This window comes from Equus caballus, chromosome 15 (genome assembly GCF_041296265.1).
Source record: "Equus caballus isolate H_3958 breed thoroughbred chromosome 15, TB-T2T, whole genome shotgun sequence".
NCBI lineage: Eukaryota > Metazoa > Chordata > Mammalia > Perissodactyla > Equidae > Equus > Equus caballus.
In genome coordinates this window covers 73,571,899-73,598,620 of record NC_091698.1, presented here as the reverse complement: position 1 = coordinate 73,598,620, position 26,722 = coordinate 73,571,899, and the positions used below count along the sequence as shown (strand labels likewise).

At 39.8% G+C, this 26,722-nt stretch overlaps 1 protein-coding gene and 1 long non-coding RNA gene across 38 annotated transcripts in view; both read right to left on the bottom strand.

Moving 5' to 3' along the window:
- SLC8A1 (solute carrier family 8 member A1) overlaps window positions 1–26,722 on the bottom strand; it is a 374,846-nt gene that overhangs the window by 114,708 nt on the left and 233,416 nt on the right. The gene's annotated exons all lie outside the window — the stretch shown is intronic.
- LOC138917879 (uncharacterized) overlaps window positions 14,322–26,722 on the bottom strand; it is a 45,595-nt gene continuing 33,194 nt past the window's right edge. The window contains exon 2 of the long non-coding RNA XR_011426476.1: window positions 14,322–15,521. This is a non-coding gene — a long non-coding RNA (uncharacterized lncRNA). The remainder of the gene's footprint in view (window positions 15,522–26,722) is intronic.

The window sequence follows — 26,722 nt, the reverse complement described above, 5'->3', positions numbered from 1 at the left end:
CTCATCTCTCTCACATAAATCTCACTTGGAAGACAAACCCCTCAGGGTAAACTGCTGTTGGGTGTGTGCATTTCTCATCCAGAGCCAGCAACACCTACATCAACAGCATCCACCTTCACCACCAACTGTGAAAGCAACTTACTTTTGAGAACCTATTTTCTTTTTTCAGCATTGCTGTTTGAATGTGATTCCAGCCCAGGACAGTGTCACTGGAGCCAGGCCTGGCTGTCGCTAACTCTGGCCTGGGATGCCTGTAATGCAGGCGGCGCTGCACTAGGGACTGGAGGGATGGTCAATAGGAGTAACATGAAGTTCATGTGATGAAGAAGCTTATAACCTAATAGAATAAGGCTGTGTCCTAAGACAGGGCAGGCCAGGAAACTGATAGTAGGCAATGGTTCCAGTTCAAAGAGTAAAGCGAGGCTTGAGAGAGATGGCAGGTCATTAAAGTTCAAGGTAGACAAAGGGTCAGAAGCTAGCTAGGAGTTTGTGGAAGCGGAAACCCTGAGGAGACCTTTGACATCACCTGAAAGACTATTTGCACTCTGCCTTCTTTTGAACTCTCAACTCTGTTTGAGCACCTAAGTCATAGGAATGTAATGGAAAGCAGAGGAAATGAGCAGGCATATAGGTAGGCGTGTCCTCTTTTGGTTGGCACATAGATGCTCTAACTAAAGACAGATTGTACTATTTTAAGAGAGATGGAGCATTTGAATGTGGTACCAGTGACTGTTTTTTTTTTTATTCTCCAACTTTTCTTCATGGAATGACAGGGTTTATATAGTCAGGGTGATGTTCGATTTAGACAGCATCTATCTATGCAAATAGACTGGAGATTTGCAGAATAGGATTTCAAAAAGGAGATTTAATCCATATCCTCAAATTGAATGGCCTTTTTAGAAGCAGTCCTAATAACCTTCTGTTACTGTCCAACTTTCTCTTCTATTTCTTACTGGCAATATCCCCTAAGTAAGAGCTGTGCAGTAAGTTTTCTAAATTCCTTAAGTCTGTATTTTCTATGAAGTTAAGTACGAGTTTTTATCACATAAAATAATTCAAGTATTATTCAAAGATTTTCTTTTATGAAATTTTTTTTTCTTCTGGAGGAAATTAATGTATATCATTATGTATAGAAGCTATTCTCTCATAAGAGTAACAACGTAGGTACTTAGATGTTATTTGCAATGAAATTTACCTTTACAGTGATAATTGCAGTAACCTTTTAAATGAACATACGCATTCAGCAGAACTCGCACCTGTCATTGTTGCCATGGAAACAGCTCCAAAACATAAGATACGATTCTATTATTGAGACCGTATAGTTTCCCAAATGAATTCTAATGAAATTATAGCAGAAAAAAAAGAAGAATTTGATGGAGGCTCCTAAATTATTTAGTGAAGTTTGCAACTAAAATCGACTAAAACCACAAAGCAGTAACTTTCATCTGAAAAGGAAACAACAGTCAGTAAATGTCAAGCATACAAAATGGAACACAAAGGAGGTTTCTTTAAAGATAAGCGAAGCACCCAAATGCTAGCTCTTTAATGTTTATCTTTAACACGGCCCTTTTTCAATCACTGTTCTTATTGCTGGTTGAAGCATATTTGAGCATTAGCTGTCTGGGTGGTGCATACTGAGGTCACTGAGTTTTCTGAAGATTTTTCCTAGTTTTGGTCATCTTTGGGCTTTCTATTGTTATAAGGTAAACAAATTTAGAGCTACAATGTTTTCAGAGCCAAGAGACCTAAAGAACATCTATTCCAACCTCTTACTTTACAGCTGAGGGAAACGAGGCTTTAAAAAAGTAAGTCATAGGTGCTGGCCTGGTGGCCTAGAGACGAAGTTAACGTGCTCCACTTCAGCAGCCTGGGGTTTGCAGGTTTGAATCCCAGGCGCGGACCTAGCTCTGATAGTCAAGCTGTGCTGTGGCGACATCCCACATAAAATAGAGGAAGATTGGTACAGATGCTAGCTCAGCGACAATCTTCCTCAAGCAAAAAAGAGGAAGACTGGCAACCGATCTTAGCTCAGGACCAGTCTTCCTAAGCAAAAAAAAAAAAAAAAAAAAAAAAATTTAATAAAAAGGTAAGTGATTTGTCCATGGTACAAAAGTTCATGTGGCTGGACTAGAACTCAGGTCCCTGACTCTCCTCCCTGCACATAATCACTGTGATGCCTTGTAAATTACAGCCCTCCTCCCTCCTAGTTAAAGCTGGTGCATTCTTTCATGAAGGGAGGAAGTCAAGTTCTGAATTTCAATATCTGGACTTCTGTTGCTCACTTATGTCTTCAAAGGGGCTAGTCCAATTTGCTAAATGAAATAAAATTTTAACTTCTCCCCTACAGTATGTATCTCCTCACTAAATAAACTGATTGCACGGGGATTACTACTTCGTACCTTGGAAACCGAACTAATGCCTTAATGTAATAAAAGAAGGGAAAGTTTTCTCGATTTGTAATCATTGCTTCACCTCTTCTGTACTCTGATGTCATGCGAATCAAATGTCCCAGGCTCATAAGAAAGCCAACTGTGAAACCAGTGGTTACCTCCAAGTCAAGAGCCTGGGAAACCCATCGATGGGGCTTAACTTCAAGGTATCTAATGGTGGTTGGGGCTCCAGGATATTATTTTGAGCACATAGTTATGGCATTACGCTCGGGAAAGAAAGCCCTCATGGTCATAAATTATGACTGGGAAATGGGTACTCCCAGAGACAGAGTATTTATGTAACTCTTGTTAAGGGTTGATGGTGCAGCAGGCTCTGAGCCGAGCCTCTGGCAGAGCCGAGGACTCCCCAGGCTCGAGGAGGCCCCTGAGACGCTGTGTCATCCAGTGATGATGGGTGGAAAATACTCTTACTGTTCAAGATGTGATTGTTTTGGCTTCCTCTGGGTTAAGCTTTTGGCACTTGAACTGGACCCAATGTAACACCACAGCTGGGAAATGACATTATTTGGATTGGTTAAGAGGCGTTTTGAATTGAACTCCACTGTAGTATTAGAGAAGGAAAAAAAATCCTCAATATTCAGCAAATCCCAGAGGAGCCATCTCTCTATCGTTCACATGTTTGTACACGAATGTGAATTATACACACTTTTTCGTATAAATATACAGATATATAAGATATACAAAGTTATATAAATCCACATTACTAGAATAATTCAGTTCATAAATATTTACTGAGCACTTACTAAGTACCTGGCATGCTGTTTCAGTAATGTTTATATGTATACACATACACACATACCATGTGTGTATTGCTCTTAAAATGGCACACATTTTAAAAATGAATTCCTTCCACTCAGGTATGAACAGACATACAATGAGTAAAGCATGGGGAGCAGTAGGCTGTCATAAATATTAGTTCCCCTTACACCTCTTTTCTGGCATCCCCCAGCTTTGAGATATAAATAACCTTTCTGTCCTTCCAAATTCTGCAAACCATCCTTAACATGGTAGAAAAGGAAGGGTGTACAGGTGGTCCATTTTAGGCCCAATTCAGAGCCTGTGACACTGACACTCATGCTGAACCCTCTACTTTTTTCTTTCTTTCTTTCTTTCTTTTTTTTTTTTTTGGTGAGGAAGATTGGCCCTGAGCTAACATCTGTGCCAATCTTCCTCTATTTTTTGTATGTGGGATGCCACCACGGCATGGCTTGATGAGTCATATGTAGGTCTGTGCCCGGGATCCCAACTCATGAACTCTGGACTGCTGAAGCGGAGTACACAAACTTAACCACTACGCCACCGGGCTGGCCCCTGAACCCTCTACTTTTAAAGAAGGACCCCACAGACTCCAAGAGTGACTCGTCACCTTCCATATCTAGTAAGGATTGGGAGCTTTTTCATAATAAACATCTGCAAATTTGTCCAAATCCAGTGAGACTAGACAAATAGATAGATGAAGGTATTTTTTTTTCCAATTATAAAATGAATATATTTATGTTGTTGAATATTTGGAATAAAAAATATAAAAAATAAAATGGAAAAGTATAATTCTACAAATAAAGCAATACCTCACTCAATAGTTTGGTCTCTTTCCTATGGCTTGCCATTGATGTTGGGGCAGACTCCCAAGAAATAAACAGAATGGGACTATGATGTTTCAATTTCGACAACATACATTGTTACATATAGCAGCGAAGCCTTATCATTTCCTTAAGCAGTGAAAAAGACCAGTAGTGTGTGTGCCTGTGTGTGTAGATTAGAGAGAGAGAGAAGGTATAGGAGAATATTTAGGAGAAATGAGTCTACTAGAATTTCCCTGCAAGCGAGAACTGAAAACATCAAATATGTTTAAGTAGGCCTGTCTAGTTCTTTGTAAATATCATTTTAGAAAACAAATGAAAACATGAGGGTTAAAAGTCTACATTTCTTTTCAAATTTGCAAATAAAGCTTACTTCATCAATGGGGAAATTGTTTTGTGTAATTTGTAATCTCGTTATCATCCTGGATCGTCCCTGTCATGCTGCCTATGTTTATGAAGCTTCTCCCTGTGGCATGTGCTCTGAGCAGAAAAAGGGTATAATTATAAAGCTCCATCCACTAACAAGAACAATGGTTGTACCCAGCAGCTCGACTCTCCCTTTGTGAAGCTCCACGCTGGAAACAGAATGGTGTAAATACCGTTTTGAATGTCAAAGGCCTAAAAATGTTAGAAAAACAGCTGCCACTGGTTCTTTGCATGAGACACCGCTTTCAACATTTACTCAGGGTATCACTTTATCCATCCTGTCAGGAGCCAACCAAGGGCCAGAGATTTTAAGATATGGGGCTTACAATGACTCTATAATAGCAGGAGACAAAGAGGGATCAACCATACCTTGTCTTTCAGGACTTTCTAGGCTTGCTTAGAAAAAAGAGGCTAAATTTGTGCCTTTTTTTCCCTTTAAGATTTTATTTTTTTCCTTTTTCTCCCCAAAGCCCCCAGGTACATAGTTGTATATTCTTCGTTGTGGGTCCTTCTAGTTGTGGCATGTGGGACCCTGCCTCAGCGTGGTTTGATGAGCAGTGCCATGTCCGCGCCCAGGATTCGAACCAATGAAACACTGGGCCACCTGCTGCGCACGAACTTAACCACTCGGCCACAGGGCCAGCCCCTAAATTTGTGCCTTTGGGCAAAGTTATCTAGACTGGAAAGAGAAAGTTGAAATGGAGAGTCCATCTCTTGCCATCTTCATTTTTATAAAAGCAAAGCTAATGAGGTTCTGCTCTTTATTCCACAGTTGTTAAGATTATTTTCCTAAATCTGGGATCTTTGAAGAGATGTATAATGTAATTATGACAAATCCTTCATTTATTACACCAACAAACATGGATACAGGTGCCTACTAACTGTCAGTAAGAGCAGGACTAGCGACACTGAAGACTCGTTTCACGGCCCTTAGTTTCCACGTAAAGTGACTATGATGTTTTGGATACTAAGGAAGTCCCTCCATCTTTACACTAAGCTAATTCAGTACTTACTGGAATTATTTTCAACTCATGAAAAGAAAGTGGAAAAACTTCTCAAGTCTAAATCCAATATTAGAAAAGTATTGACATCGTGGCTTTAGGATTGGTTTTACCTGTTTTAGACTAAGCCCATTCAAATGGAGCCTGTCGCCCCTAACCTCACTCTAGGAAGATGAACAAAGGAATGCAACATGCCATCAGCACTACGTATATTTTTTGAAGGGTGTTGTATCTCTTCTTTGTGATGGATTGGCCCGTGCGCTCAAAAACACATTCACAGGGGATCCCAACTCTACCGCACATTTATAGTTAATGCACTTTTTTCCCCCTGACAGATCAAAAATATTCAAGTGGTGGATGAATTCCATGTGAAGGCTCCAGCACCTCCCTCTGATGAGTCTAAGTGCTCGATAAACAAACATATTTCTAAAACCTTGAGAGGAACACTTGGATCAGGAGCAATGTTAAGAGGGAAGCAGGTAGTATGGGGACAGCCTGCAGGCAGATTGCGACACTTCTGAGTAATGACTGAATGCAGAGGGTTCTAGAGTGGGAGGGCCAACTCCACATCAGCAGCCCCCCTTCTCAGATATGAAAAATGAACATGTGAGCAATTTAATGGAAAGTGCTGTGAAAACGCAGCTGCAAGCATTACATTCCAGCTAGATTGCTTCCTCTAAGCTTTCCTATGTAGAAATTTTGAAGCCTTCCAGACCGTCTCCCCAGGGGGTTAGAAAGTAAGTAGCTGCTGGGCTCTGGGATTCAGCAATGGGAGGTGGATCAGGAAAGAGCCAACGCAAAGGAAGAGGACCCCAGGCTAACCACCATCATTGACTGAGCCCCAACTATGTGAGGGTCTTGTTCTGAGCATTTCAGGTCTATTATCTCTTTAAATTTGCCAACGACGCTAAGGTAATGACAGTCTTTCCTGCCAACCTATGAAGCCCAGGCTGGGAGTTGTCCAATGACTTTTCCTGTATAATCTCGCCCTAAGGGAAGACGTTACTCTGATTTTTCCACCTCATGTTTTTCCCTGGCAATTGCTGTGAGAGAATGTTGTTTTTGGAGTTGAGGAGGCAAGTGTTGTGCGTGATATGAAAAACCAAAAAAAAAAAAATTCTGACACCAAGTGCTAGTCAATTTCAGCCTGTCGATGAACGATCAGGGCGTTTTCCTACTGCTGGATAATTCTAAATGAACAGCGTCTACCTCAATTTTCAGTTAGGCTTTTGGTCTTTGTGGAGTGCCACCCCAGCCGGCCTCAGGAAAATCAGCAGAGAGTATCAGTGCATTGTGGAGCAGCCACAGGGGGGCGCTCCTGAAATCCAGAGGCTTCTTCCTACCAGAGAAAGAATTGCTGGAGTCCCAGCAGGAGCCCGGGGGTTTGTTGAACAAAAGGAAGGAATGTCTGGAGGATAAGACTGATACATTCACTCTCTGGAAAAGGTCTGGTGTATATATTTGCCAAGTGATAAGGAATCTAGTAAATCAAAGACCATTGGACAATTTACAGTGTTCAAAGGTAGCTTCCTGGCTCTTGAAAGAGGTATATAAATGGCTGTGTTAAAAATGGGCAACCAATATAACTGAGCAACCTGAAATTGGCTAGGATACACACCATATGTTATGGTCATGAAAAAAAATCACAAAAAAGAGAAATTCAGTATAAATTAAGAATCATTCCCACTGGAACTGACACAGTCTTATGGAAGTGGCACACAGAAGAGGGTTGGAATTCTACCCTTTGAGCTATTCTATGCACAGCTCTCTCTCCCCGACATGACCCTCTTCTCTTTAGTTCGGAGGGTCTATGCCTGATACCTCTGATACTGCTTTCCAACTCCCACCACATACTACATGGTCACGTTAAGTGTCTGTGAATTAAGAAGTATGTTCAAGCCATTTTTTTCCTTGTGACAAAATTCATGGTCAAAGGCCAAATGTCCACCTGGGAAGAATGATGTGCAAATCTGAAGTGGAGCAGTGGGATTTTCTCAGAACAGGGAGGACAATTTGGCAAGGGTGGAATCTGAGAAGATAAAATTTCCTCATGTTCTGACTTTATTGTGTACACACGTTTGCTTCTGCCTGGAAAAGAACCATGAATGCACAGGACCCACTTGAACCACCTAATTTAGCAAAAGAACCCAAACCAAACCAGACATGTCCTTGCATTAATATTTTCATTTTACTTATAAAGTTGACTCTCTTAAAAATTAATCACTCCTTCCCCACACTATTTGCTGGTCTCTTGTGATGCATATTGTGATAAACACAAGCAAAAAGTTTTAAAATCATGCCAAATATACTTAGACATCATGTCCAGGTTCTAAGCTACAATGATATTTTATATATTATTATATTATGTAATATAATTATATATAGTTATGCATTGTGCCATAGAGATGTTGAATGCTTTATATGTATTACCTTATTTTATTTCACAAAATCTATTTCATGGATGAGGAAATTGACATTTTTGGAGGTCAAGCAACTTGTCCAAGGTTACACAATTAGTAAGTAATCGAGCCAGGACTCCACAGGTCATCTTAGCAGCCTAAGATGTTAATCATTAGGCCATATGACCTATTTTGGATTAGTTTACAAAATAGCTATTCATTTAACCTCTCTTCTTTTAAGAGTTTTAGTAGGTTTTGAGTGCTTCTTTTCCTGGGTAAGCAATTCTTAATTTTTAAGCTGTGTGTGCACACAAGTTCAAATGAAGGGAAAAAAACCCACGAGCTCCAGATAGAGACTTTGTAATTTCAGGTTTTGGTTACGGGTGGTTACACCTCCGCTACAAGCACATGATGCTCATCCATCCAGACCTTGCTTTAGACATACATTCCGAACAGGGGAAATCTGAAATATGCAGACTGTGGCCTTGACTCCAGCTAAGAATGCCTGTTTTTATTGGGTTTACCCTGTAATCATACTTTTGGCCAGAGTCAAACAGGGCAACAAAATTTTTCTCCTTGGGTTTTACTCAGTATGGGTTATTGTAAATGCTTCCAACCAGTCCTTAAGACAGACTTTGTTCATTGTAGTTCTTCCTTGTGTTTCGTTCCAGAGCCTCAGATAACAGCAGCATGGCCCAGACATTGGGCCGGTCAGTCGGCTCAGGAGCGGACCCCTCTGCACCTTCCCTTTTTACTCAAGATCTGCCAGCTGAGTATGTTTCCGACACTGCCCTCCAAACAGACCTTTCATGAGGAAAAGTCACGCTGCTTCATTTGTTTCTGAAGGTGGATGGTTAACGCATACGCTTTCACCCCAAGGCTGTTCACGGGAGGCTTGCCTTCTCTTGAAGATATAATTTTTAAAATTATGACTATTTGTTCATGGGCTTCCATATGACACCTCAGAAGAAATTTTTAAATTTGTTTTTAATTCTATCACTTTAAAGGAAAATGGTCAGACGTGACTAGAGCTATGCAAACACAATCCAGCGGCCAGGGCCTGGCAACATTTGCATTCTAATAGATTTCTGTTAAAAAAAAAAGTGAGCATTTTCCATTATTGCTTCAGATTCTTCCATTTTTCCTCACACTTTCTGAAACATAATATGTGAAGGGTGGGAAACAGTTATTTTAGTGTGAAAAGACGCTGGAGTGGAAAGGCCAAGGGTGTTTCCTATGGACTATTGGTGGAGGAGAATCTGGCCATCTTCCTGGGCAGAACTGCGGAGTTGGTACCTTAGAATCGTAACTGTTAAGGCTTCGAGCTCTGGTGAATTTTCCAAACACAGGGCACTGGCTTTCTGAAGCCAGGAATGGAGTGGCCCACTGCCCCCAGAGAGCATAACAGGCGCAGGCGAGGCGCACTGCTTAACTCAGGCTCACCATGGTCCTAACCACCAGGTTGGGCCAAATCCAGATGGACCTTGTTTCACTTCATTTGCCAGGTGATTGGAAATGCTTAATCTCAGAATATGGAAGAAGCCTGACCAAAGCAACTTTAGAACACAAACAAAGGTGAGTGTGTGTGTGTGTGTGTGCGCGCGCGCGTAGAGATGGGTGTAAGGCCTAGATTTTACTAATGTGATTATTTTAAAAAAGTCTCCCATATGCTCGAGTACCAGATGGTGCTATAAAAATGAAGGAAAAAAGACTCAGGGCATATATGTCACATTAGTTGTATTGGCCTACATCCAAATGATAAACATTTTAATCACTCCAGCTTATAGCTCTCTTTTAAATTTTTTGTTCATATGTTAATAGAAAAATGCAAATTTTACACATAGAATTCTAATAAAAATGCATGAATAACAGAATTTTACAAGGGAAAAGAAACTTAGAGATTATCTCCTCCAGCCCTCATCTTAAAGGTGAGATCAAGAATTAAACCAAATTGCAGAGAAGTTGAGTGACTTGCTAAAGGTCTAACACGTAATTAATGGTAGAATTGTGATTAGAATACAGGTTCTCTGACTTCATGTTCAATGCTATTTCCACCGTCCCCTGGAATAGACTCAGAGGCAAAAATAAACTTATCTCAGCTATGCCCAATTCTCAATAAAATGTTGCAACAACATTTTGTAAGTGCATGTCCCCTGATCTCAAACTTGATAGAAAGTCGTGATTCTGAGTCCCTCAAAAAAAATCACTTGATTTTTTTAATCTTAGTTCTATATCAAATCAAAAATATTTACAGAATTTTTAGAAAAACACATTCCAAAGGATGGATAAATAACAATTTCGAAATTTTTAATGACATTAAGGCATACTGAGAGAACTGAATGTTCCAGATTGTGACTAAAAATAAAGTACCAATTATAAGGTGCATTTTTCCACAGTCATTTGAAATTGATTTTAAGGTTTCCCTATTGAGGTCTTATTGGGGGCAATAATAAATATGTCATTTTTTCCCCTAGGTTTAACAACATACATTCAAATCTCCCTTGAGTGATATATAGTTTGGGCATAAATGGACTGGCATTTGTAACCAAATGAAGACTGAGGTGGGACTATTGGCTATTGATAGAGAAGATCTGGATATAATCTTGAGCATTTTAGGCATTTCTGGTTTTGAAGGGATTGTATTATCTGTCTATTCATTGTAAAGTAACATTTTGGCCATAAGCAATTTCAAAACAAACAAATCTACACCCCGTGATGTCTTTTACTTTGATTGCATATCACCAGGGGCAAAATAGATTTTTATTTCTAGGAACATTTGGTGAGAACAGGATGACTAGCACAGTCGAAGATGTGATCAGCCTGCCAATTATGACAGTACTGTGTCCTTGGGTCCTTTGTGTCCTGCTACAATACCTTCCAGGAAATCAATGCAAGATGAAAACCACCTTTCACAAAACTTCACTGCTCTGGAGATGGAATTATGGGTCCTTCCACTTTTCTTCATGATCTTATAAGCAGATGAATTTTTTAAAATAAAATAACGACTGTTGAAGGAGACCAAGCTAAGAGCTGCACCACCATGCTGAAAACTTAAGCAGATCACTTCATTTGGTCTTGTACCTCTCAGGGCTGGCATTAGCTCATTAGGAATGTCTCTATTATGACATCTATCAAATGGAAAATAGGCTTATTGATCTGGAAATGCCCATGTACTCTTAAGAGTAAATACTCTCAAAACATTTTGAAATAAACAGAACACGGGTTTCAAAAATTTTAAGTACCTTTACTTGGGATAAATGCTAAAATCAAAACAATGTGTCCTGTTACATCAGTGATTTTCAAAATTCAGTCTTGGTACTGTCCATTTGCATAATTCACCCCATTCCATATTTTCTTAACCCTTAGTGCTTCTCAAGTGGGTGGAAAGGCCTGGGCCCTACCCTGCCAGTCTCCAGCAAGGCGCTGAGAGAGAGAGGAGGTATTTTGCTTCTCTCCATTCCTACCCTATTGAGAAATACTATTCTAGATGATTCCTCCAAAAATATTCAGGCTTTTAAAAATGGCTTTAAAATTTTTTTTATGTAAAGTCAGTGTTAATATTACCGTTGTTTTGAATAAGTGCAACACCTTTCTCACATTGTCGGTGAAGCCGGTTACCTGAGGGTTATTGTAGATATTAAACCAATTTGCTGTTTTACTTGAAGGGTGACTCAGGGGTGTCAAGAATTTGTGAGCATGTTTTCCAGAAGAAAGAGAATGCCTTCGGAGGTTGCAATCACCCAATGGCGGGGGCAGGCCCTCAGCAGCCCTTGAAGTCCAGAAGTCAGATTGTCCAGGGGCTTACTGGGAGGGACCCCTTTGTTTCGCCAAAGGTCCTCCTGCAAAGCCCCTTAGCTCTATAAAACCCCCACTTTTTGTTCTTGGAGAGGCAGATTTGAGGGAACCCAGGCTCCCATCTACTCATTTTGGCCAATTCAAATAAATCTTTCTCCATCTCCAAGCACTGATGTCTCAGTGTTTGACTTGGTGCATGTCGGGCACACAAACTTGAGATTGAGAGGTTTGGTATGATAGGTAGTAAAAACTGCCAAAGAATCATTTAAACACTGAGAGTATTGACAAACTATAATGTCTTATGTGGGTCAAAAGGCTTCACAGTCTAATAATCTATCCAGACCTTATTTAAGACAAGGAAGGCTGGTAACTCTACTGGAAATGACTCATTGATGTTCATCTTGTAGATTTTAGTTGGGGGAAGAAAAACGTATTTTGATAAGTAGCAATAGTTGTTTCAAAGAAAGGTGCTGACGCTATGTTAAGAAGTAAATATCCAAATCAACTGATCTAGTTATCTATTCTCAAAACCTTTGGGTGTGTGTGTGATATTTTTTAAGTAATTCAAACCAAGCCATTGTTCTGTATCCTGATTTAACGACTTATGAAACAATTCCTTAGCTAAAGTTGTTAAAAGGACATTATGATGAATATTAAAACATCTTAGCAGAATAAAAATTGGGAATACAGAGAATTGTTTCTTAAGTATTACTTTATTATTTCGGGAGAGGAAATTTAATATAGTGTTAAGAAAATAGGATTTGGAATTAGGCTGAGTTAACCTTTTTGCTTTATCACTATGTGACAATTTACTTATCATCTTTGAGGTTCAGTTTCTTAATCTGGAAAATGAGTATAATATATGCATTACAAAGAGATTATAAGTATAACTGGAGAAAACAATCTAAGACCTTAGCAAATAATAGGTACTCAACATTGCCATTGTCATTAAGTCACTGATTATTAACTGGCACTTTAAACAAAAATGATCTGGGCAAATTTTCAACATATGCATGCCCTGGTTCCATACAGGAGAATCTAAGTCCAGAGTGGGACTTATGCATGTAAAGCTCCCCAGGTAATTCTGATGCGCACCTCTGGTTAAGAATGACCTGTCCAGTTAATTTTAATCTTTCAATAGACATTTTTATGGATTACCGTTTGGTCATCATTGCTCAGTGACCTGCTACTGAAGAAACTTCTAGTCAAGAGTGTCAATATGGTTCAAGTCTCTCTATGGCCCACATTTAATTTGGGTTTTGAGGAAAGACAAATGTGCTGTTTGCCCAGAGTACTTCAGAACAATATAGCTGAAATAAGTATATTTGTATGCCAAAAAGTGCCCATGGTTGCTCAGTAATTCCACTGATTGGTTCACAGAACAAAGGGAGAGAAGAGTTGGATGCCCACTCAGGGTTTTTAGTTTTCTCTCTACTTCATGGTCCCTGGCCCCCTCAAGCCATCACATGAAGGCATCAGGTGCAAGAGTGTGCACAGATCTTCAGAACTACTGAAATTACTGGGAAGAGTTAAATATTATCAAGTTTTAATGAAGAAGAAATGTTTTATTCATTAATAATTTTGAAGGTTTTTTTTTTTAAGAACCCTCTAAAATATTGGATGTCTGAATGGGATACTGCTAAAATACTGGGGAGTGAAAATGATTTTCTTTTTAAAACTTAAAAAAAAATCTCAGTAGAAAAACTCAGTGTGTGAGGTAGATAAGATTCAGACAAAGGGAAAACCAAACCTGCTAGTCAGAGATACAAAAAATATCAACTTCTACCTCATGTTGCCAAGGAGACTGTGTAAACAGACTTAAACACAGAGAAGTGGCTGGCGGGCAATGAGGCTAATGTGGAAAACCTCTTCATTGTTGTGTGGCATGCTTCTTTTCAGAAGGGCAGGAAGAGGTGGCAGGCAGGGAGGGAGAAAAACAAGAATAGAAAAGCCTTTCTTCCAAAGAGGGCCATCCGAGTCTCTGAGAGATGAACCTGGCCGACCCAGGCCGACAGCTTAGTAAACCACTTGGAAACAAAGCTTGGAAGTTCTTTGCATTGTCTCATGATTCCCTTAATACTTTACCCCCTGTACTTGGCTACGCTGTGTGAGGAAGTAGTCCCACAGGGGACCTTTTCATTCAGACATTCAACCGATGTTTACTTTGTGCTTCCAGGCAGGTGTGATGCCTGCCTGACAGGAGCCACCATTTAGTAAGTAAATATACACACAGTAAGTCTCATATGACTTAACATCTCTTTACTCTTTGAAAAGTGTATCTAATCCAAACGCAATTATTTCCCCTTCATTAGCTTCCTTCATTCAATACCTATGGGGCATTGTAGATAAATGCATTCGAGTTACAAGTAACCTCATTCCTTAATATATGTATAGTGCATGGTACAGAAAAATGCTCTCATTCTAAGCATCAGTGAGAAAAATTTTGTGTTTTTACACCATTATATATGCAGTAGGATTACAAATCTGTAAAACTCCTGAGCAAACAATAATTAAGTAAACAGTTAATGGCCGTTAATGACGGATGTGAAAATTATGGATTATCGTTTTTTTCCTTCTTTTAATTTTCATCTCTCAGTGTGTTATAATGTGCCTGTAAGACTACTCATCCAAAGAGAATTTATCATTTATTAACGTGAATCTAGTCTCAGATGTTGAACTTTGCCGTTTATTCTTTTACAGAGTTTGAGACAAGAAAGATTAAGTTTGACAAAACCAAGATATAAAACAGCTCTTTCTACATCTGCAAGTTTGTTTGCAAGTTTTTTAAAAAAAGAAAATGCCTTTTTTAATGTGTGTCTTCAAACCTGTCATCACAGAAGTTGCATGTTTTGAACGGGGATAAAATAAGATTGCAAACCAGCTCTTATTTCATTGGAAAGTTTCCACTTAATCAGAAGCCAAATGTTAGCATTCGTTCACACATTAAAAGAAAAAAGAGTTCTTTCCAATTGCTAAGTCATCAATAGATTGAAAATAGAAATGCGATTGGGGTCTTAAGTCATTTCCCCACATTGTAAGGGTCAAAAAGAACACCACTTTGTAAGAAGGCAGCCAACACTCAGTGCTCAGAGTTGGCACGTTGAATTAATAACACACCCTTTTTCTAGCAAACTGCTCCCAACTTCACTTGTTAAACATGCTTTTGTCTTTGTAGGCTATTATAATGTTGCATCATACAGACAGCCTCTTCAGAATGGTGATCAGAAAACATGCAGCTAAATGCAGCAAAGAGTTACCATCTTGAACTCTCAAAAATATGACTTTCTTTGTAGAAATGTGTTAAGAATTTTCTTGCTTTTTAATTTCAAATTTCCCTCCAGAAAACTGTCAGTTTTAACCTACAAGATACACACTCCCAGGCAATGCCACCCGAATGCGATCTAGTAGGTCTATATAGTTGGTAAATTTATCAGACCCACCAAATTCTCAGGAGATTGTGGATTTCTGCCAGCGTAATTGTTGCTGTTCATTTTCACAAGATTGACAGGCTCATTATGTTAATATTGACATCTCCACTTGAGAGCTCATACTGTGCAATTGTAATTTTGCATATGTTAATGAGGAGACAATTATATCAAAAGAGTGAACATTTGGACTGACGTGCAAGGCACCATTTAATTATAAGAACAGTATGGGATTGAGGCCTGTCATTGACTTTGCCTTTTCTTCCATCTTGTCTCTTTCCAACTTCCATTTCTTCCTTAGATTCCCTCCCTCTGTGCTTTGTTTGTCCTCTTTCCTTTCTTCCTTCTCAGTAAATGACAGATCTTTTCTTTTCATTTTTTGATGCCATCTCACTATGGCTGCACTTGAAACAAGAATTCTTTCCTCCTAGTTGTTGGTTAACATCTGCAAATGTGAGAGAATTTTAACATTACAAACAACAAGGAATTTGAAATAAACTGAAATGAAACAGTGTCTCTTCTCTCCCCCACCTCCATGGGGGAAATGATGATATCCTCACCATCTGCACCCTTGCAGGCTGTAAGTGGGCAGAAAACCAACTGGAGATGCAACCCGTGGCAGGGATCCAGATCCTCAGCTTCTGGGAGGTCCTAGAAGCTCATGATGCCTCCCAGCTATTGGACTATCTCTTGTCACTTACAATCAAAGGGAAAATGTTAAACATTTTTCCAAGCTATTCTTGTATAGAGAGGATCTTCACTACAAAAGGAGGCTAATGTAGAGTAGGGGATAGTGTTCTGGACTGAGCGTTCCCTGGGGACTGAGGTTCCTTGGGGTCCTCCCTTTGCAATTACGGGATATTGGGTCTGTCACTTCACCTCTCTGGGGTTTGTTTTTCTCATTTCTAAAGTGAGAGCTTCCAGCTTTAAAATTCTATGACTCTGTTATGGAAAATAAGAGAAAAATGAAAATAGTATAGGATGTCTCCCTTGCCTTGGTTGACAAGCTATCTTAAGAGTAGACTATCACTGCGCTCCCAAAACATGTCTTTGAGACAAGACTTGTGGCAGAAAAGTAAGCAAAATGACATACTCTTCCCATCAATTAGTTGAGCAAATGTGATTATTCTGAGCCCAAGAGAGTTCTGCTAAAAAGATGGAAGCAATTACTCCATTTGGTGGCCTCACTGGCATCACCCTTGTGCCCATGTGTGTATCAGAACTGAAATTAGGGCCATGGTATAGTCATTCCAGTTTGCAAACTGGAAGAGCAGGGCTGAGAGGCCCTCCGAGCTGTTTCTGGTGCTATTCTGAAACTCTGAAATCCAACAGAAGCCATGGATTGGTAACCACGATGGGATACTGACATGGCAATATTTGTATGAAAAGCCACCTTGTGACCTTGTAAGAAATTTCTAAAACCATAAGACAACATTTTTATTTGATTCCTAAAATGAACATCCAATGAAATCGGTCCCTCCCACTCTTAACTGAATGTCATGTCAACGCAGTTTTAAGGACACTTCACAAATTCTATGTAAGAAGCCAGGAAAGATATGGAATATAAAATCAATTTTTGGGTCGGCCGCTTGGGCTCTAATAGGGTTATTCTAATATGTTTTAAAACTAAGGCTCATTGGGCAAGATATACTTTCATAAATTCAAGAATGTTACGATAGCTACGATATGGCCCTATTACACATGTTACAAAAGTGTATGTATTTATATGACAAAAATGCCAAAATGAATGTAGAAGACAATCCTCTTTTCAAATGTTTCATAAAGGAAGTAATTCTGTCTTTACCATCTAGAGTGTTCTATTGGCTATGTTTAATATTCTTGTTTCCTCTGTATTAAATTATACGTTCCCTTTTGGGCACATTTTTGCTCTATAAATGGGGTTGGTAGGTTTTTTGTTTTTGACATCACTCATCACTTCCTGATGCTTAGGCCAGGCAGTCAAGGGAAAGCAAAAAGTCTGTAGAGAAGTCGTAAGACTTGTTCTCAGTTCTGAGCTGTGCTTTCCCGAGACCATACCCCAGGCCTACTAGATGCCTGAGGCCAAAGGCACTTCTTGCATGCATAGGGTTGGGCATGTTGGGTCTATCCCTCCGACCTGCCATCTGGGACCAGACAGCCAGTCTCACCTCATATTGGTGCCTTTCCCTCTCTGCAGCTGTGGTTGACAGTGGGGCAGTGAGGGGGGCAATGTTGCTGCAATTTAGAACAGCAGGTGAGCCCTTCTGAAGTCCAGCCCCAGAATTGCTGTAGCTCCAACTGCCAAAACATGGGACTGAGTCCATCAAGAAAAAAATACATATACATTTATATATATACTATATTTGTGTATATATTTACATATACACATATATATGTATATATACACACATATACATTCATAATTCTCAGCCCGAATCTTAAGTCTGCTATAAGGTTTTCAGTTGTGTTTTAGCTAAAGGAATAGTGAAAATTACTTGGAAGTCTTAGCTCATTTTAAATGAACTCCAGTGTACTATGGAGACTTCCTAATACACCTGCACGCTTCCATACATTTCAGAAAACCTGTTTAGATAGACCATAGAGGAGTATCTTCTAAACAAGTTCTCAACGTGCAGCTCATAAACAGATGAGGACATTTGACTCACTAGATCCTATTCACTCGCCATCAGCTACTGGTGGAAAATTAGATAAGCCAAAATCAGAGGAAACCTAAGCAATGATAATGAAACCCTTGTAAAACATTTAATGATAATTATGGAAATGAACTCTTTACCACCCTCTCTGTGACCTTTTCTTCTTTTTTTGACCCTCCTCACAGGCAGCCTAGTTTATGGCAGGAACATCACATCAGTGAGGTCCCACAGAAAGGAAAATGATTACAGAGATAGCCACTATTTCCAAGGGCATATCAGATCATGGCAAAGCACATTATGTCAACACTCCCCCTGCGACAATCCAGTTTTTACTGGAGTTAATTAAAGCAATTAATTCCCTTCCCTTTCAAAGCAGGGTGATTACATAAATAGATAATTTTCCAATCCTTACCCATAAGGCAAGAGATTTCTCTGTGCTTCCCTCAGTGTGTCAAAGAAGCTAACTGAACTAAATTATCCTTTTTCTTTATATAACTTTTCAGAAATTCTCCACCAACTTTTTCTGCTTTGTTTTCCTATCTGGTCAGATGGCAGAACCACAACCACATTTCCACGTGGACACAGGACTCCAAGGTTAATTAAGCCCTTCGCACAGCAAACATTGGTGATGCCCAACCTGTAACCCCAGTGACAGGAGTAGAGAGGAGGGCAGGAGAATGGCGAGTGCACACTCTGACAGTCACTGCTGAGTTTTCCTCTATAACAATTTACCAGTGTGGGTGATGCTGACAATAATTAGGCAAATAGAATGCCAAACAATTCTAAGAAAAGCTGTCAAACATTTTGTGTTATTATCCCCTGCACAGGCCTGTGATTTATCATCACAGAAAAAGCACATTTAAAAAGAAAAATCTCTAAACAGTGACATTTTGTTCAAATTACAACCCCCAGCTTTCCTGACTGCCTGTAGACTGACATCTCCAATGCTGGATGTAATGTGCAGTCATTTGTCCCCTCAGTAATAGGGCAGGTCTCTGGGGTGGGTTCTAGCCACTGTCAGGGAGAGCTGGTGTGCCAAGAGCAGGAAGAAAGAACCTTTCAATGCATGGGAAACCACTTGCCTTCTGACGTTAAAATGAAATAAAATAACTGACATCCATATTTCTTTCTTAGATTCTTAGGGTCAGAAGGGTCCTAAAACTTGAAATATGATTTCTGCTCCAAGGCTCCTACCCGTCACCTCTTTGTCCTTCTCTACCCAAGACCCTGTTTGTATTTCTGGACTTGGTTAAAGTGTTTTTTAAGGGCTTTGATGTTTTCAATATAAAATCAAATTTCTTGATGATGTCCCCAATGGCTGTAATTGAACCAGAAAGAAAAAGAAATGGAAACAATACTTTTCTAATTCAATTTCTTTAGAGTTTGGCACAGTTCTATGGATAGATTCTTATAAATTGAGAGAAGTACTGCAAGGAACCCTCCTTTCAGAGATGCTGATCCAATGAGACAGATGTAAGGTGTTAATATTATTACTTTGTAGAAAGTCCATAGGCAGTCTCTAACTTAGATGTCTGGCTTGCTGTGTTGAAGTGGACCCTGGAGGTCACACAATCTCCCTTTTCAAATAATGAGAGATATCCTGTTTATGATATTCCTGGCTGATGTTCTGAGCTGGAATACTTCCAAAGATGGCGATGAGATAGCCTTTCCATTACAAACACCTGGCTGCTAAAAGAACTAAGATTTGGATCTTTAATTTCTTCAACAGTCCCTCCCACTCCTGTCCCAACATCAAGATCCACTTAACAGTGAGAGCTCTTAGCCTCCAGATATTGCCTAGTTTGCATAGCCATTTCTTTCTATTTTGTTATAAGAGCTCCTTCCCACTTCTTCACCTTCTTCTCAATCTTTACACTCACAAGAGAACCTTGTCTTCTCATAATCCTCTTTTGTTAGAGTTTGGAGAGTCATGGAACATCATCAGTATAATAAATCTTCATTTTATTTAGGTAGATTTTGATTTTTAGACAGAGACAATAGTCATTTTACTTGAAATATGGCAAATCCTGTAGGTTAACACACCCAGTAAATGAGCTATAATTTATCCTTTATCATGTATTCAATACAAGGCATTCGATACCTCCATGCTGACTGCTAGCTGCCCAGGGACCCTCTTACTAGATTAAGCCCAAGTGGATGGCACTTAGGACCTTTTGCAACCATCTTTCCTACCAAAATGTATGGGTCCTACATCTCAGACCGAAGAAAGTTGATAGTGAGTTCAATGGACTAACCTAAACTGGGGTGTTAACAGCTTATATCTGAACACTCTGAAGAAGTGCAACCCGATTAACATCTGAACATTAGCAGTGACTCCTTTCCTTAGCCCAAGAAAGTGAACAGAGGTTTGAGTTTCCGTTCCCTCCCCCTTTCTCTCTCTCATTCCTCTTTCCAGACAAATGTGAATTATCCCTCAAAACCTGCTTCTCTAACTCTGGAAGCTGTTTCTCGAAGGCAAACCATAAGGGAGGACCAGGTAAGGGATGTGCAGAGCTCACTGAAAACCTATCTCAGCTCCAGAATGAACAACTCAAAGGTCCACAGCATGTGGAAGACAAGTCTGTGGTGTCAACTTTGAAGATAAAGAATAGCTTCTTGACCAGCCTCACCCTTTTGTCCCATGGGCTTCTAACCTACTCTGACCTGGGCTGATCACAAACAAAAGCCTTAGCAATAAAGACCAAACAAAGGAACTTCCTCTTAGAAGTCTTCTCTCTTGCCAAAGGTGATGACTGAATAAATTCAAAGATATTTAAATTTACATCAGTTATACTCACAGTCAGTGGAGGAAAGGTAATATGAATTCAAAGTTCCAAGAAAGCAGATATTGAAATGATAAATTTGGGTTCCTTTCAAGGGGTGACATGGTCTACTGAAATATTATCTTTCTTACCTGAGATAAGAAGATTTTGCTTGTTTCTGTTTCTTTTATTTAGATCTCCCACATATAACCACAATCTCTGAAACAAAGTGGCTCATTTTACACATCTGGACCCTTTCAGGTAAGAAAGCTAGGATACAGTTTTCTCTCCCTCATCATCAGACTAAGTGTATGTGGCAAACATTTCAGAATCCAAAGTTTTTACAGAAACTTTTCATCTTGCTTCTCTCCGCAAATTAAAAAGGGTGGAATTATGGCATGTAGCCGCAACTTGGAATACAGTTTACTGAAGAGGCCGGACAGAAGAAAGATGGAAGGACTCCTATCAATTTGTCTTTACAATCTAAATATGTTGAGCATATGAAGATTGCAACAGAACCAGGTCACAATGACTCCTGCTGTGCTTTGGGAAATCTTGGTAGTGACGATCTTCTGTAGTAGAAAGGTGGGCCATTCTATCACACTAACTGGAAGGTCAATCTGGGGCCTGCTCACTGTGTGTGTCAAGATCAATTATCCACAAGTCCCTGTGGAGCCTCTCTTCTGTAGGAAACAGGGGAAGCCCAGGCCATCAGTATTCTGCGCACACACTAACAGCTTGTGCTTGCAGAAGCAATCATTCTTCAGCTCCTTGCAGATTCTATTTATTGGTTATTTTCCCTCTTGGCTGAAAAGGTTTCTCCCTCATACTAAGCAGAGGCACCAATCTAACAGAATGTATTAGACACTGCTCTATTGGTGTTTTGCTGGGGTTCTAGTGGGGTTGAAATGCTCAAACAAAATATTATGAAAGTTTTAGGGCATTTTGGGTAACTTCAATCCCAAGGTCTCACTTGGCTGACTTGACGTCCTGCTCTCAGAGATTTAGGCAATGCCAATTTGAGACGGGGGTCTAGCAGACCCTGAAAATGAGGCAGCTTTTACATCAGCCACTTGAGGAAGATCCTATGCTATTCTGGATGTTAAGATACTATGCCTTCATTTGTGTGCAGTTGTGAGTAAATAATTTAAGGAGGAAAATGTGGGAGTAGGCACTGCATAACAATGCAACTCAGTCTTTGTATTGGGTTTTTCAGGAAGTACAAATGTTTTCCTCTCATGTTTCCTGCCTTAGGCAAAGAGAAAATGATGATGGGGTGGATATAAAGGATTTGGGGTACGTAAGAGCAAGTCATTCCTTTATTACTCTTATCAAAGTTTACAATTTTGTCTTCCTTTGTGTAGTGTCTGTTTAGTGCTCGTTCCACAAATAAATTTTAAGCTCCATGAAGACAGGGAATATGTCTGCTCTGTTCATTACATTGCCAATTCCTACATAGTTCTTGGCACACTGCAAGAAAAAGCAAATGAATACTTTGTCTCCTTTAAACCGATGGTTCCCATTCTTCTCCAAGTGAAAAGTTAATATGGATTTTCTTGGGGCTTGATGATGACCAAAGCCAGGTGTGAAATGAAGAAGATTAGCTGGAGAACATGGTCTTTGATCTACTGGGAATTCCAGCAATATCTGACTTGGATATTGAATGAGTAAAATTCGAATGTTTCCTAGTACACTTTTGTGTAACTGGTCTATAAACCATTTTAAGCCATAAAATAGAAACGCTGTCTTTTTTAAAGACAAAAACATAATAGCATCCATTTATTCATGCAAGAAATACTTTCTGAGCCCCTACATTGTGCCAGGAACTGTTCTGGATTCACGGTGAATATGGCAGAGGGTTGCTCATGGAGCTTTCACTCTCGTAATGCATACATGATTGGAACGGTGGGCATGAAGTCAAAATAGCAGTTCTAGGCCAAATTGCTCTAAACAAATGACGTGATACCATGAAAGACTCTCTAAAATTTTGATCATACTTAGTTCTCTTGCCACCTCTCTCACCAATTAAGTTGGGAAAGGAAGAGGTGTTTCTAGATGCACACAATGAAGTAGGAAAAGAGGTACCCATGGATCAGCGCAGTAACATTTGTCCTAGAAAATGGTCCTCCTGTGATTCCCAAGAATGTAAGGTATTTAAGCATTGAAACGACTTCATGACATGACCATGCCAACTCTAAAGTGGTTCCATACTGTAAACGTCCCTTTAATGAATGAGCTAAATTTGGACAACCTACAGAGCAGGGCCAAAACATAGGTTGGGGGAGTCAGTTGACAAAAATAATTAAGTCATGGCTCCTCTACTTGCTGGGTGATACATGAGAAAGTTACTTAACCTTTCTAAGCATCAGTTTCATCTGTGGAGCAGCGATAATAATACCTAGGTTATAGGGTTGTTGTGAATACAAAATAAAATAATACAGTGCATGGTTAGCAGGGTAAGTGACACATGATAGCAGCTGAATAAATATTCAACAGAACACACATTTCATTAATGACTATTACTCACAACACTCAAAGGACAACAGTATATATAATTTTCAGGTAAGAAAATCGAGGCTTAAAGGGGTAGAACACTAATACTTTCAGTTCTTCTGGGCACAGGAGACGATCACATTTCACCTTCCCCTTGAAGTTAGATGTGACCATGTGACTTGCTTTGGCTAATGAAGTGTAAGTCAGAAAGGCATTGTTGCTTTTGAGTGGAAGCCTTTAAAGGGCCATCTTCCATTCCCTGCGCCACCACAAACAGTGATGTTCCAGAAGGAAGATTGTCCAGTATCCTGTGTCCTGAAGTGAGGACAATGTAGAACAGAGTCCCCTCCTGCTGACGAAGGACATGCAGCAGGAGCAGGAAAGAAATCTTTGTTGTTTTAAGCCATTGAGATTTTTGGAGTTGTCTGTAGCAAAACCTGGTTTATCCTAACTTGCTCAAGATTAAAAACTATTCAGATCTAGGATTCAAACACAGGTCTCGTGATATTAAGGCCAGTGCTTCTTGTACCACCTTATTTATCCTCACTACTTATTAGAAATAAAACACTCAGCAGATGCCACTTCTTCAGAAGAAAATTGACTTTCCTGTTGCTCTCATCCTTGACTTGGAAAAAAATTAATTTTTTTCCACAGACTTAGAAAGAAAATTCTCTGAGCAAAGGTCAATGGCAGGGAACTAAAAAGTTGGAGAGAGGTGGGCAGGTAATAAAACTGGTCAAAAAGATCCATTAGTTTTGCAGAATTCTTTATTTCCCACAGGTTCACGACCTGAAAATTACATGGAATGAAGGCAGGCCCTTATCAAAGCCTGCAACACTGTAGCTACAAAATCAATTTTTAAATGATTTATATGATGTTCTTCAGGACCAAAGGCAGTAATTCATTCCCCATGTGGCACTCAAGCTGCAGCTTAGATGTTAAAAAATGATTAATTTTTATTTGCAGCATGCCTCCCCTCGTACATTACTGGAAACAAGATTTCAGAGCATGACATTTCTATAGCGTGAAATTATTTACTGAGAGAAGTCCCAAGCAAAAAGAAAAGACATCTACTAAAGCCACAGATCTCAACATACACTGAAATAACCATTGTAAAAACTTTTCAAGGCCAAATCTTGCAATCCATTCAGTTCAACACATTTAACATAAAAGGATCAAATTAATTTCCCAAAAGGAACCATTCTTATAGCAAATCATAGTCACCACTAACTTCAACAATAAGAGGATAAATAATTTAGAATTCCTATTTGTTCCCCTAGAAGACTGAGTTCAAATAGTTTCTAGAATTTGGTGCACACAGATTATTACAACTTAATTTGAAATAGACGTGCCTTTAAAAAAATTGCTATAAGAATGTCTCTTTTGGGTCACCAGGTGCAGGTATTTCTTTCTTTCAAAACTGCAGAACTATGTTGCTAGGCTTCCTACTCTTCAGCTTGCCAGTCTGAGCCCAATATGTCCATCACTATCTGAGGACCCCAGCTATGGCAAGGTTCACATTTTTCTCATCAACCATACTATCCTGAAACTCCTAGCCCAGAGCCCACAAAAATCTGATAATGAGGGGTTACTTTGCATTTCCTTCATACCTTATGATCTTTAGAGTTGGAGTAAAGACCTTGAATAGCAAGGAGGGGAGAGTAGGAACTACTGTGAGACCATTAGAAAGAAGTCTCTTCACGGCTTCCAGACATTAGAAAGCAGAAGGCTATGGAGAATGGTGCCTGCCATTTCATCTGCCATTTTCTAGGACAAAATTTCCCAAGGGAACAGTTAGGAGAAGCCAGCCTGGTCAATGACCAGCTCCGTACTAGAGACCATTCACAGACTTGTGTACAATTTGTACCACATCCTTCTCCTCGGATCACTGCTCACTTTCTCCTCATTGGGCTAATGATATTGGTTAAGCTGCATGTTGACGCTTATGGATCACTACTTCCTGCGTCATTAAGCATGGCCATCGCCCTCAAGTGGGCTGTGAATGAAATTAGTACTCTGCTTCTACTCTCACTAACTCGGATTTTTTAAAAGGCATGGCTAGCTCATCAGTAAATGTCTTGAACTGGTATGATCCAGGATAAAATATCCTGTCAATACAGGTTATTTGTTAAGCCCTCTGGAAGTAAAAGATATACAACCAAAAGGCAGAGGCTGAGGGCTTTTCTTCCTGCTTGTAATTTGTTTTGTGGATGGGGTTCATCACTTACCAGCAAACTTTGGGAAGCTGGGTTCATTAGGTTTGCTGGGCAAAAAGGCGGGCAAAGTTGTTTAAAATAGAGTAGAAAAAAAGAGAGAACCCTTCTACCACCGTTGATATTCAAACACTTTCATTAACTGGAATATAAACCAGGAAAACAAAGGAGCAAGGGCTTTGCTGCGTATTAAAAAGATCCCAGATCCTTCCCTTGCAGGAGGAAGACTATGTTTGCATGAGTCACCTAGATGAGTCTTATGTCTCCAGATAACTTCAGCCATAACCCTTACCATTTGTAAGTAACAAAAGTAAAGGGATGCAGGCCGGGAGAATATATAGACTGATATCCTAGAAACTATTTTACTTAATAAGTCAGCTCATAACACATATCAATGACCAATGTTTTCATTAACATTTTCCTGGCATACCACTATTCTGCGTACTGTGCTTTTCTTCATCTTGAGTCCTGTAGTTGCCTCTAAGAATACCAGTCTAGAGAAAGACACTAAGTACTTAACACACAGTCTTGTAATTGCCTGCTTGCCCCCATTCAGTTGTAAGCTCTGTGAAAGCAGGAAACATGTATGATGATGGTCTATCCCAGCAGCCATTGCAGGACCTGGTGTAGAAGGCATTCAGCAACAATTTGTTGGATAAATGAATGAGAAAAAAATGATAGAATCTGTCACTTATTAAGCTCGTACCATGGGTCAAAGGGTGCTAGGCATTTCACTAATCATATCTGAATTCTCATGACAACTCTATAAGGTAGATATTATTTTCTCATACTATAGAAGAAGAAAAAGCTTTAGTGAGTTTCAGGGGTGTGTCTGGCACACGGGGAACTGTTCTGCAACAACTCCCTGCTCTGTGACAGTCAGGGCTCTTCCGGCATGTTTTCCTGAGAGTCTTCTGTGTCCTGGCAGCAGGATGGCATAAGGGAGACTCGTTAATGACAGCTCAGCTTTCCTGTTGGGCACTTATCTCTTGGTCAATGGGATGGGAGGGAGAAGAAAAACACAATTATTGAATTGAGGTGGGTGTTCTGCATATTTTATCACATTTAATCCCGAAAGCAAACTTATCATGCTGACATTAGCAGTCTTATGATCAAACGAGTCATCGAAAGTTAGGAGAGATGACATGACTTTTCCCAAACTCTACTCCATAGTGCACGGGTATGGGTGCTAAAGATGACGGCTCCTGGGCCCTGCCCCAGACTCACTAAATGGAATTCCTGAAAATAGGGCCCCGGAATCTCCAGTTTTAGCAACTCACTAGATAGTTCTAACGCAAACTAAAGTTTAAGAAGTGCTGCACTATGTCCAGCTGCCTCTAAATGCACATTCTTGGGGCAAGAAATTTTTCATGCACTTGCACAATACTAGGAGCCAGAGGAAGTCCAAATAGAAGAAATGTCCCCTTAGCAAGCATGAGAGTTGCATTTGCAGTTCAGAATATGGGAAAATGCCTTGGTACCCTCCATTAATGTTAATGAGACTCATGTGGCTGATTCTCTATATTCCATGCTGAAAAGTGTTCC